Here is a 13,787-nt window from a genome sequence, read left to right on the forward strand (position 1 = left end):
GGTGTATGGAATTATACAGATTTCAACACATATATTAAAAATCTGACAAAAACTGGTGATACGTATCCGATCACTCTTGAATTCGATTATACGACATTTAGGGTCATGGTTACATTAGCCAATAATTACCAACTTGATTAAGAGCAAGTAATTTCAATGACCTAATAGGTTTTGACAAAAAGATATTAGCAAGTGGAACGCATATTAGACTAAGAGTGCCAAGTCTCAGTCAAGACACCGAAATAATCAATATTCATTGTGATTTAATTGACAAATCGCTGGTAGACGGCAAAGAAACCGACATCATTTATTCATTCTCAACCAGTTTACTAAAACCAAGTTACTCTTTCACCCTCGAACCGCGACGAGTTACATTTAATCCAATTAATAAAATCACAATTTCATCAATCAGAATCAGGATAACCGATGGAAAAAAAAGATTACTGGATCTAAATGGAGCGGATACATCTTTTTCACTAATTTTAAAAAGCATAAAATAATGTAACATAAAAGTATAAATGAAACCGTATGAATTCAAGAGGTTTTATCATCCAAAACTTGGTAGATTTGTTTTTCAACACAAAGGGTCTGGACTTATCGTTGATAATATTTTTAAACCGTTAAAGAGTGTGGCATCATCTGTTTTCAAGAAATTTGCTAAGCCAGTAGCAAAGAAGGCATTAGAATCAGGGGTTTCCCATGCAGGTGATCGTCTGGGTAAGGCGGCGTCAGAAAAGTCAGGAGACCTGATAACGAAAAAATTGGCAAATTTGAGAAAAGGAGCTACAACACAAAGGGCAATTGTTCCATCCTCACCCATTAAACAGCAAGATGAAAGTACTGATATGATCCTCAATAGATTGATATCAGGATCAGGTACAAAAAGAAGGCGTAGAGTCTTCAGATAAATAACATGATAGCAAAATTATGTAATATAATAGTATAAATGGCTTTTAGAACAAGTGAATTTTTACAAAGAAATGAGTTAGTGCTTTTCCAACTTGATGATGTAATTATAGCCCCAGCCAATGGTCAACATCAGGAGAAAAATGGATATACATTTACAATCAATGATCGATCAAGTTTTTACGATTGGTACAATGCTTATTTCGAGATCCAGTTCCAGGTACAAAAATTGGCTGATGGTACAGCCTATGGTGCAGATCGTATAACAGTTATCAATGGATCTCATTCATTGATTTCTCATATGATGATTAAAAGCGCTGGTAAAATTGTGTATGACACTGATAATTTACACAAGGTCGTTTTTGTGAAGAATTTACTGGAATATTCTGATGATTACTCAAGAAGTGTAGCCAAGAATAGTCTTTGGTATTTAGATACAAGTCATCTTATAGCAAATGCCAATCAAAATGCAGGATTTGAGGCCAGATGGCTTTTAACAACCGGAAATTCTGATGTCAATAGAATCATACCTCTCAATCGTTGCGGTTTTTTCGAAGTGCTAGAGGGTAAAATGCTGGTTCCAATGCAGCTTCAGTTTACTTTAAGTCTACCGGATGATAGAGAACTACTTCAAAAACTTGATGCAGTTGATGATGGAAGGGTCGTCGTTAACAGATTTCTACTATGGGTTCCAAAACTGTCTCCAAAGGACAGTCTGTATGACAAGTTCGTTGGTTCTTTTTTAAAACAGGATAAATGGACGTATCTCAGAGAAATGTATCAAATGTCAAGTCCTAGGAATGGTAGTGGATTCTTCCAGATTTCTTCTAGTATTGACAATGTCAAAGCAATTTTTGTATACCTACAACGAGCTAAAACAAGGAATTCGGCGGCAAATCCATATGAATTTGATACATTCAATATAAATGCCGATCGTGGGAATGGTAGTTATTTGACAACATGTCGTCTAGAATATGGTAATAGTGTCTTTTATCCCGAAGCTGAATATGATTGTGAAAGTAAAGTAAGAATCTTCAACGATTTAATATCTTATGCAATGAGGAAAAATGATTACAACACCGGAACTCAGTTGAATATAGCTAATTATAACTCTCTCTATCCACTGATCTATTTCGATCTATCATATCAGGCAGAGAAAGTGACAAGAGATCCCAAACAGTCGATTTTTAGGTACAAACTCAATGCTAATAGTGCTGGCGACAGTGTTTCAGCGTACATGCTATCGTTTTATATGAAGAAACAGTCGTAATTGACAAGATCGGAAATGAACTGGTTATAGTGTAAAAAAGTCGATAACACCAACTATAGGACATTTTTCATATATGTTTTGTGAACCATGAATTTATATAACATATGTTATATACAGTCAATGACTGAACTTTTTGAAATCAATGTGAGACTTTCAGAAAATCAAGAAAAGAATCTGAGTAATGCTTACCATAAAAGGGAAACAATTGTTCTAAGACTAACAAATGATTCTCTTAATGTAAACGACACTCTTTATGTTCCAGCAATGATAAAGAAGAGATTACAAAAAAATCGCAAATTGAACAAAGGAATGGACATCCAATTAGCCAAAACGAATATCAGGAAACAAGTCGGTGGAAGTCTTTTGAGCACTGTATTGTCTTTAGGGATGAGAGCATTACCAACAGTTGGCAAAACACAAGGCTTATCAGCTTTGTCAGGACTAGCTTCAGAAGGAGTTTTACAGGCTTTGAAAGCTATTACTGGAAAAGGTCAAAAAGGCGGTGCTATACCATTACCAATGATGATACCTTTCAATGCAATCAACAAATTGATGCCATATTTGAATTTGTTTACAACCAAACAGCAACGAGACATAATGAATGCAGTTCAAACAGGTTCAGGTGTTCGTATAAAACCAAAACACAATCAGGTGGATTTTTAGGCACTCTGTTAGCTAGCATCGGTATTCCACTAGCTATTGAGGCTGTAAAGAAACTAACTGGAAAAGGAGCACCTAGAATTGGGTTACCACCTACTTGGTCAAAACATGGTACAGGAGCACCTAGAATTGGGTTACCCCCTCCATTTTATAGTTATCCACCATATGTGACTGGTGATGGTAAAAAAAAAAAGAAAAAAAAACAGCCCATTCAATGGCTATTGGGGGCAATATTGTAAAACCAAAATTTTATAAAAACACCCCTTTGAGTAACCATGATCTAATAAAATGGTGTAAATATTTGAATATACCAATCAATGATGTACTGTCAAGAGATGAAAATATTCCACATAACCATAAGCAAGCATTGTTTATTTACAATCTTGAACCTGCATATATGAGTGGAAGCCATTGGGTTGCTACTTATGTAAAAGATAATATCGTCAATTATTTTGATAGTTTCGGTATGCCACCGTTTCAAGAGATTGTAAATCATGCCAAAAAGAAAAATTTAACTTTATTACACCAAAACAACCAAATTCAAAACTTGATCACAACCACTTGTGGGTATTTCTGTTTGTACTTTCTAAATGAAATGAATAAGGGAAATTCATATTACGATTTATTACAAGTATTCGACATAAATGATACAATGAAAAATGAGAGATTTATCGAGCATTATTTTAGAAATATCTAACTTATATATATTATGACTGAATGTACTGAGCCTTCAGGTTACAAAACAACTAAAAATGGCAGACTAATGTTCTTTTGCACTTGTGCTGAATGCGGCATTAAAAAGACCAAATTTGTTAAAAAACAGGGAAACTAAATAGCCTGTCAGAGATGGCAGGCAAAGGGATCATGTCAGATTTGGGTAATGTTGGCGCCGAATTATTTTTAACCAAAGGAGTGCCTTATCTTGGCAAAAAAGCAGTTGAAATGGGTAGATATTACACATCAGAAATGCTACGAGATCCAAAGTTACAGAAGAAAGCCATTGATTATGCTTTGGATAAACTTAATCCGGCAATTCAGAATGTTGGAGCACGAGCTTTAAATCAATTGTCGACAAAAATAAGACCAAATAAAAAATACACAACAAACAGAAAAGATCTTGATGGTGGTGCTCTTGATATTCACAAAGCTATTGGTAAATTACCAAAACCAAAAAGCGGATGGACGCTTCCTGGGCATCATTACAAAGGACCTTACAATGATTTGGAAAATCAACTGAAGTATGACCCAAAAACTGGTCAAATATTAGAAATATACGATATACCGACTGGAAGAACTGATGCAATAGCAATGCAACACGATGTTAATTATTCCGTCTGCAAGGATGACAGGAAATGCAAAAATAAAGCAAATAGAAAAATGGTTCAAGCTTTAGACAACGTACCGTATAATGAAAGACAATGGGGACATTGGTTGGCAGGGAATGTTATCAATACAAAGCAGAAACTAGGTCTAGGAGTTTCAAAAAACGGAAAAAGCCGTCGAGTAAAGAAAACTGGCAAGAAAAATTAGCAGATGAGTTACATAAACCCATAAAACGTAATTTTACTCGGCGGCGTGTAATCACAAATCATATTGATGAAATATGGGCAAGTGATCTAGTTGAAATGCAAAAATTTAGCAGATGGAATAAAGGTTACCGATATCTTCTTATGGTTATTGATGTCTTCAGTAAATATGGTTGGATTGTCCCATTGAAGGATAAGAAAGGCGAATCTGTCACTGAAGCATTTAAAACAATATTCAAGGAAGGCAGAAAACCAGAATATTTATGGGTTGATAAGGGAAAGGAGTTCTATAACAAACACTTGAAAGACTTGCTTGACAAAAATGGGATACATATGTACTCCACTGAAAACGAGGAGAAATCCTCGGTGGTTGAAAGGTGGAATAGAACAATTAAATCCAAAATGTGGAAACAGTTCACTGTTCAAGGTAATACACAGTATTAAGATATGTTGCCAAAACTAGTAAAACAGTACAACAACACAAAACATTCAAGCACAAAGATGACACCTGTTGAAGCATCTAATAAAAGGAATGAAGGAACCGTTTACTTCAATTTGTATGGTGATATAGAAATATTAAAACAGAAACCGAAATTTCAAATAGGTGATAAGGTCCGAATATCTAAGTATAAACGGAATGTGTTTGACAAGGGTTACACACCAAATTGGACTGAAGAAGTGTTTACAGTTGATAAGATCCAATACACTAATCCAATAACATACAAACTAAAAGATCTCAGAGGTGAAGATATTCAAGGAAGTTTTTATCAACCTTAATTATTAAAAGCAATACAGGATGTTTTTCGTATTGATAAAGTCATTCGGAGGGACTATAAGAAGAAGCAAGCTCTGGTAAAATGGACGGGATACAGTGACGATTTCAACAGCTGGATACCATTGAAAGATATTGAAAATATTTGAACCCAAGTTATGTAACATACATAATAATAACTACAGTATATACTGTCAATCGCTCCAGTAGCCAAAAATACATTCTGTTTCTGGCTATATTTAAACGCAACACATTTAAAATAATATATAGTTTGTATATAAGAATAAATGGAACTCCAAAAGACAACTTACAAAAACAACGAACTGAATGTTGAAATCAATTGTTATGTTGACAAGAAAAATGATATATGGCTTCGCGGAAAAGAAATGGCTTTAATACTGAAATATAAAAATACACGAAAAGCAATCATAGATCACGTTCACGAAGATGACAAAAAATTGATGGACTTTAAAATGAAGCCAAAAATAGGGTGTAACGAAAAATTACCCCTTTCTGAGAGCCTTGAAAACGACATAATCAAATGCTTATCCGTCAGATGTGTATTCATCAACGAATCTGGTTTTTATTCCCTCATTTTTTCCTCCAAACAACCCATAGCGAGAGAATTCAAACATTGGGTCACAAACAAAGTTTTGCCATCAATCAGGAAGAAAGGATATTACGACGCAAAAAGCAAAAAATTATCGATCGAAAGTGAATATGACTTGCATTGTAAAGTTGTGCAATTCATAAGAAGCAAATATCCTGAAGAAGCTTTGATGATCGCTGGTCTAGGTGAAAATCAAAAAACCAAATATGCAAGATTGACATCGTGGAAGAAAGGTTACATGTCTGGACAAAGTGATCTAATGGTTATGAATCCAACAAGCAAATACAATTCTTTATGCATCGAATTCAAAAGCCCTACTGGGTCATACAATGTGTCCGAAAAGCAACTTCATATGAAAAAGATGTATGAGAGAAACAAATGCAGATACATAATGAGCAATTGTTATGATGATGTGATATTCGAAATAGTCAAACACATGGAAGAGAGCATCAAGTACATAAAACGCAGATCTGCGAACATTCAAGAAAATAATATGTAGTATAGTATTATATGGAGAAAATTCCAGATGATGACAAAATATACATGCTGATAATCGAATACATGAATGAATGCATCAGAAAACAAAAAGAAGGATGTTTCAATGTAGATCCTCCAGATGAAATAAAGCATTTGTTCGCATAATATTCAAAAATAATTTCCAGTATAGTATTATAACACCGGAAATTGAAGAAGATAGCTAAGAAATTGATGAATCCGATTTTTCGCAGGCATCTGAAGATTCTGAAGATTACGACCAAGAATTAATACGTTCATTAGGCAAAAACTACAGAATAAACGCAACACATTTAAAATAATATATATAGTAAATTATACATGGAAGAAAAGAAAGTGAAAATGCAAAGAGGAAGACCTCGATACTACACTGCTGAAGAAAGGAAAAAGAAAAAGACCGATTACATGCTTCACAAGACTTGGTTTTGTGAAATTTGTAACAATGGTAAAGATTACAGTTTAGCAGGAAAGCATTGTCATCTTCACACAAAAAAACATTATCGCAATGCTTTGGCACACAATTTACAAAAAGAAACAAAATAAACCATTCACACGATCAATTTTCGATAGTTCAAATCATTCATTATCTGGATGTTTCGAATTTCTGCGCCGCTTTAAACGCACTTAATTGAAAAGTACTTAAAAGAATATCTATAGTAAGTATATATGAATAATATCTCAATGTATAATATGAATAAGAGTGATCTCAAAAAACTGAGTAAATCTGAACTGATCAAATTGCCATTGAAGCAAGATAAAAAACCAGTGCCAACACCAAGGACTTTAAAATTAAAAAGACCTGTCCCAGCACCTCGTAAGAGTGTAAAACAAATGGTTCAAGATTACGAAAACAACATAATTCTTCCACCAATAGAGTTCAGAGATGGATACAAACCAGTTCCATTACCAAGGACTATAATAGAGCAAACAGACAAAGCTTTAAAAGGGTTCACAAAGTCTTATGAGATAAACATCAAAAACAAAAAAGACCCACTTGTGCAACTGCAAAACACAAGAAAGGCTGTTGCTAACCATATTGAAATCATATTAATATCAATGAAAGGACTAAAATTCGTTGAAACGCTTAAGGTAACATTTACAAAAATGTCAAATGGAGAAATAGTGTATAAGACCGCATATTTCAACAGTCCAGCTCAAACTATCATAAATAACACAGAAATAGACAAATCCCTTGAAGTATCAAAACAAGGCATACTAAATAAGATCGCAGTTTGGATTTCAGAGGGATCTGGTTGGACTGTTGAATCAGTTGAAAACCATTATCTCAATATCGTAAAATATGAACCAATCAAAGGATCATCATACATTAAACTACCACATGAACTCAGAAACAGTTCTCAAAGTTTAATAAACATAAAAAACAGTGACAATGAATGTTTTAGATGGTGCCATATTCGACATCTTAATCCTCAAGACAAAAATCCTCAAAGAATAAAAAAATCAGATAAAGCATTCATTGAAAATTTAAATTATTCAGGAATTGAATTTCCAGTGACTACCAAACAGTACAACAAAATAGAAAAACATAATGAGATCAACATCAATGTATTTGGTTATGAAGAAAAACAAAAATATCCCATTTATGTATCAAAAGAAAAGTATGAAGATTGTATGAATCTGCTTCTTATAACAGAAAATGAAAACAAGCACTATGTATTAATCAAAGATTTCAACAAGTTTATGTACAATCAAACAAAGCACAAAGAGAGGAAACATTTTTGCATGCATTGTCTTCAGTGTTTCAGTTCTGAAAGAGTATTAACTGATCATAAAAAAACTGTATCCAAGTGAATGGCACACAAGCGATTAAAATGCCAACAAAAGATGATAACATACTAAAATTCAATAATTTCCATAAACAACTACCAGTGCCATTTGTAATTTATGCATATTTTGAAGCCATCACAGAAAAAATACATGGATGTCAACCTGACAATGACAAATCATACACAGAGGCTTATCAGAGACACACAGACTGTGGTTATGGATATAAGGTTGTGTGTTGTTATGATGATAAATACAGAAAACCAGTACAAATTTATAGAGGTGAAAAAGCTGTTTACAAATTTATGGAAGCTATGCTGGATGAAGTCAAATATTGCAAGAAGGTTATGAAAAAAGAATTCAACAAACCATTAGGAATGACTAAAGATAATGAAAAAGAATTTCAAAAAGCCGATAAATGCCATATATGTGAGAAAGAATACAATAAAACTGATGTAAGAGTAAGAGATCACTGCCATGTGACTGGTCAGTACAGAGGATCCGCACATTAAGATTGTAACCTAAATTTCAGATTGACCGAGAAAATACCAGTTATATTTCACAATCTCCGTGGGTATGACAGTCATTTTATAATGCAAGAGATCGGAGCTATTGTTAAAGAGCATAAATATACAAATAAGAAAGGTGAAAAGTGTCAAATGAATATCAATGCCATACCAAACAACATGGAAAAGTATATGGCTTTCATGCTTGGTAATCATCTGACCTTTATTGATAGTTTTCAATTTATGAGCTCAAGTCTTGATAAACTGGTGAGCAACCTACCAAAAGAAGCATTAATATATACTTCTCAAAAATTCAAAGGTAAAGAGCTTGATTTAATGTCTCAAAAAGGAGTATATCCATACGACTTCATGGATAGCTTTGATAAATTCAATGAAAAGCTACCACCAAAAGAAGAATTTTACAGTATATTAAATGATGAGGATATAACAGATGATCAATGCAAACATGCTCAAAATATATGGAACACTTTTAATCTGAAAAATATGGGTGAGTACCATGACTTATATCTTAAATCCGACATACTTCTGTTAGCAGATGTCTTTGAAAACTTTCGAAAGACCTGTCTGCAATACTACAAACTAGACCCCTGTCATTATTTCACGTCTCCAGGGCTTTCATGGGATGCTATGTTAAAGATGACTGACATTAAATTAGAGCTTATGACTAATATTGATATGTTTCAGTTCATTGAAAAAGGAATGCGTGGTGGAATAAGTTACATTGCCAACCGATACGGAAAGTCGAATAATAAATACATGAAAACATATGATGAAAAGGCGCCCTCAAAATATATCATGTATCTAGATGCTAACAATCTGTATGGTTGGGCTATGTCACAATACCTGCCAACTGGCGGTTTCAAATGGATGACTAAAAACCATATTGATAAGATAGACTTAGCCAAGTACACAAAAGATAGCAATAAAGGTTTAATACTAGAAGTCGACCTAGCATATCCAGAAGAACTACATGATTTGCATAATGATTATCCATGTGCAGCTGAAAAAATCAAAGTCAGTAAAGACATGCTGTCAAATTATTGTCAAGAAATAGCCGATAAATTTAATGTATCAATCGGTTTGGTTCACAAATTAATACCAACATTAAGCAATAAAGAAAAGTATGTTCTTCATTACAGAAACCTACAATTGTACACTGATCTTGGTTTGAAAATAACTAAAGTCCATCGAGTACTAGAGTTCAATCAGTCCGCATGGTTGAAGCAATATATTGACTTTAATACTGAGAAAAGAACTAATGCTAAAAATGCTTTCGAGAAAGATTTCTTCAAACTAATGAACAACAGCGTCTTTGGTAAAACAATGGAAAACATTAGAAAAAGAGTAGATGTCAGATTAGTGACTGATGAAAACAAACTATTAAAAATGGCTGCTAAACCAACATATGTTAGCAGCAAGATCTTTAATGAAAATTTAGTAGCTGTTCATAAGATTAAAGAAACACTAACCTTAAACAGACCGGCATATGTGGGTATGTGTATCCTTGATCTTAGTAAGACACTAATGTTTTTTTTATGTTTAAGGCGAATGGCTGGCCCCCCGGTAGGGTGAGTGCAATGGCCGCCAGACATAACGACGAATCCGTCAAACACAACGGTTCACCTCAAACGGGGGTGCACCAACACGCCAACTTCGCCGGGGAATCGAACCCCGCCCCTACCAACAAATAACAAAAAGACAAACACACAAACGAGGAATTGCATCTAGGAGATGCCTCGCCTGACTTACACTCCTAAATGACAATTCGACAAAACGACAAAAAAGACTCAAAAACAACTGGACAAACCAAAACAAGCACGACCCAGCACAAGGGTGAAAAGCGACCCACAAAAGGCCACCCGTCAACCGACTTACCCAACGCCAAGACGTTGGTTCACCCCCGAAAAAAGGCCAGGACATGCACACGCAACACAAAACCAGTACCTAAATATGAACGACCAGAGCATCATTATGTAACGATGCCACCACACCACGACCACCCCACTGACGGACAAAATAGCGACGACGGCGGTCAGACCGGAAACGACGGAAAAACAACGGAAGATTAAACCGAACCCGAGACTTCACACACTCCATAACGTCAACAGCCGAAGGACGAACACCCCTAAAACGAAAGTCATTACGAGCCCCCCAAATACAGAACTTGCAGACATTCAACATATAAACAAAAACCCGCGGAACCACAGACAACTCATCAGCCGAGAAACCAAAAAGCGCATGACGAACCAAGATAGAAGGACAAAGAGGAGAAGCCAAAAACATAAGAGACTGAAGCCATGACAAAACACTGACCGCCAGAGGACAGTGAAAAAACAGATGCTGAAGAGACTCGACAGGAGCAGAACAAAAACAAGCAGTGGAAAGAGCATAACCAAAACCAGCGAGCCTTTCGGCCGTGTAAAGGACCCCGTGAGAAATTTTCCAAGACAAATCAATAACTGGACGATCCAAATCAAAAAAGAAAAGCTGACGCCAAGTAGAAGACCAATAAAGAGAACCAAACAAAGGAAAGAACTTCTCCTCACAATGAGGAGAGACAGCATTCTCGGACAAAAGAAACAAATAAGCTGATTTCGTGGTCATAGAAGAAACAGGACAAAAATCAATACCCGAACCAATACCCAAAGAAGATGCCGTAAGGGATCCTTTACACGCCCGCCAAGCAGTCAACAGAGAACGATAAAACGGAGGCAGAGAATCCGGCGAAAAACAAAGCGGAGCAGAAAAAACGAGATGCGGAGGAGCGGCAAGCCGAGAAGAAAACCAAAAAACCACGAAAGTGACCCAAGAAGACGGAGAAGAAACAAAACGACGAACCCACTGAACATGAAGAGCCATAACCTTACACTGGAAATCCACAACAGAGAAACCACCCAAACAAGAAGGCTGAACCACAACACGACGAGCGACCAAGTCCCGCTTACCGCTCCAAAAAAATTTAAAAATTAACGTATTTAATTCGACACTGACCCACCGGGGAACATGGATTAGAGAGGCCACGTACCACACACGGGAAAGGGCCAAGGCATTGATAACAAGTGCCTTGCCCTTATAGGATAACGATCGCTGACGCCAGGAGTTCAAAGCATTCTCAACCGCGGTGATACGCGGCCTCCAATTGTCCTCCTCCAAATTGCCCGGACCTAGAAAAACCCCCAACACCTTCACCTTCACCGACGACCAAGTAATGTTCACCGGTGAGTCAGTGCGCCCATTCCAACCACCTAACCACAAACCTTCACATTTACCATAATTTAATTTAGCCCCAGACCCCCTCTCGTACAAAGAATAAACATCAAACACAGCCAAAATACCAGGAACAGAAGAAACAACCAGCGTAGTGTCATCAGCATAGGCAGAAACAACAGGCAAAGAAGACGAAGAACCAGGAAGAGACAAACCAGAGATTAAGCCACTAGAACGAATATTACATGCAAGTACCTCAGCCACTAAAACAAAAAGGAGGGGGGACAGGGGACATCCCTGCCTCACCCCACGAGATAACTTAAAAGAATTAGAAATATAACCATTAACGTTAACACAACTACTCACATTATTGTAAAATAAATTAACCCACCCAACAAACGACTGCCCAAAACCCATGGCATATAGAGTAGAACGAAGGAACGTCCAATCAACCCTGTCAAATGCCTTTTCTTGGTCAAGAGAAAGAAGAGCAGCAGGAACACCAGAAGAAGAGCAAAAATCAACAACATCACGAAGAAAAGCAACATTTTCACCAATAAAACGGCCAGGAACACCACAAGACTGATCTTTATCAACAACCAAATGAATAACTTTAAGAAGACGAGCAGCAATAGAACAAGAAGCAATTAATGTATGACTTCCACTACAATTATATCAAACAAAAATACGGCAGCAAAGCAAAATTATTATTCACAGACACTGATAGCTTAACTTATGAAATTGAAACTAATGATGTGTATCAAGACTTTTGGAATAATAAAGACAAATTCGATAACAGTGATTATGCAGAAGATTCACAATGTTTCGACAAGACAAATAAAAAAGTAATCGGTAAATTCAAAGATGAAGCGGCAGGCATACCGATAACCGAATTCGTCGGATTAAGATCGAAAATGTATAGCTATATGAAAGACAACCAAAAAGAAGGAAAGACCGCTAAAGGAATCAAAAAGAATATTATAAAAAATGACATCAAACATAAAAATTATAAAGAGGTTCTGTTTAATAACAAGCAAATGTATCATACAATGAAAACAATCCGAAGCAACTTACATGAACTTGGAAGCTATGAGTTGAATAAAGTGTCATTGTCCTGCTTCGATGATAAGCGCTATATTCACGAAAATGGTATCAAAAGTTACGCTTACGGTCACTACAAAATCAACTGCTAAAGTTTATCAAAATGCTTGTACTTCTGATATTTTTATCAGAAAATTACAAACGAGATACAATTCTGATTGGTCAAAAAAATCATACGACCGTCTCGTGATGACTCATGTTCCTGGGGGAATCCCCATTTTATGACATCATCGACTTCCTGTTTTTATCAAAAATTTAAAAACACTCCATGCATGCAACTTCACAAAATAATTTCACAAATTTGAAAAGTTTCACTGAAATATTTCACAATTGTGAAGTAAAAATGTGAAGCTTGTGGTTGGTTAAAAATCACGGGGAAACCCCTTTTTTATTTCCGAGAGTGTCATGCTTTGTTTTGTCTTTCATGTTCCATTTGATTGATTACGTGAATATTTAATCATGTAGTTTTTCACTTGGTAATATTATTTTAAAAAACATATAGATTTCCAAAATATAAGATCAAAAATACGAGATCAAAAATTGGAAACCATTATATGGAAAGTAGTATGGAGTTGGGTTGGTACGAGCATATTTTTGCAAAAATATTCTCGTACCCCCAACTCCTATACTACTAAATTTACTAAATGAGTTTGTTTCCGGTGGGATGATTCGTATAGATCATTCATTTCTTGGAGTACAATATTGGGTAACATGTGAGACAACACTTAAAGTGCCCCTAACCCCAAAATATTTTTTGCACTAAAATGAATCTTTGCACCTGTTCGAAACGCATTGCGGCCGTTTTTTTCATTTTTCTAACAAATCCTGCCATTTTGTAGGCTTCGCAAGTTTGCGAAAATCCAAGCATCTTTTGTTCCGGTGTAATTCGTATAGATATTCATTTCTTGGA

The 13,787-nt window shown here is 35.6% G+C and overlaps 1 long non-coding RNA gene across 1 annotated transcript; it reads right to left on the bottom strand.

Moving 5' to 3' along the window:
• Positions 1-310: 310 nt before the first annotated feature.
• On the bottom strand, positions 311-13,116 carry LOC138029535 (uncharacterized). The gene is made up of 3 exons (XR_011127891.1): positions 12,851-13,116; positions 1,437-1,672; positions 311-746 (listed from the first exon to the last, which is right to left on the bottom strand). It is a non-coding gene; the product is annotated as an uncharacterized lncRNA (long non-coding RNA).
• Between the last annotated feature and the right edge of the window lie 671 nt (positions 13,117-13,787).

The sequence above is a fragment of the Montipora capricornis genome, chromosome 13, assembly GCF_036669925.1.
Source record: "Montipora capricornis isolate CH-2021 chromosome 13, ASM3666992v2, whole genome shotgun sequence".
In the NCBI taxonomy this organism is placed as follows: Eukaryota; Metazoa; Cnidaria; class Anthozoa; order Scleractinia; family Acroporidae; genus Montipora; species Montipora capricornis.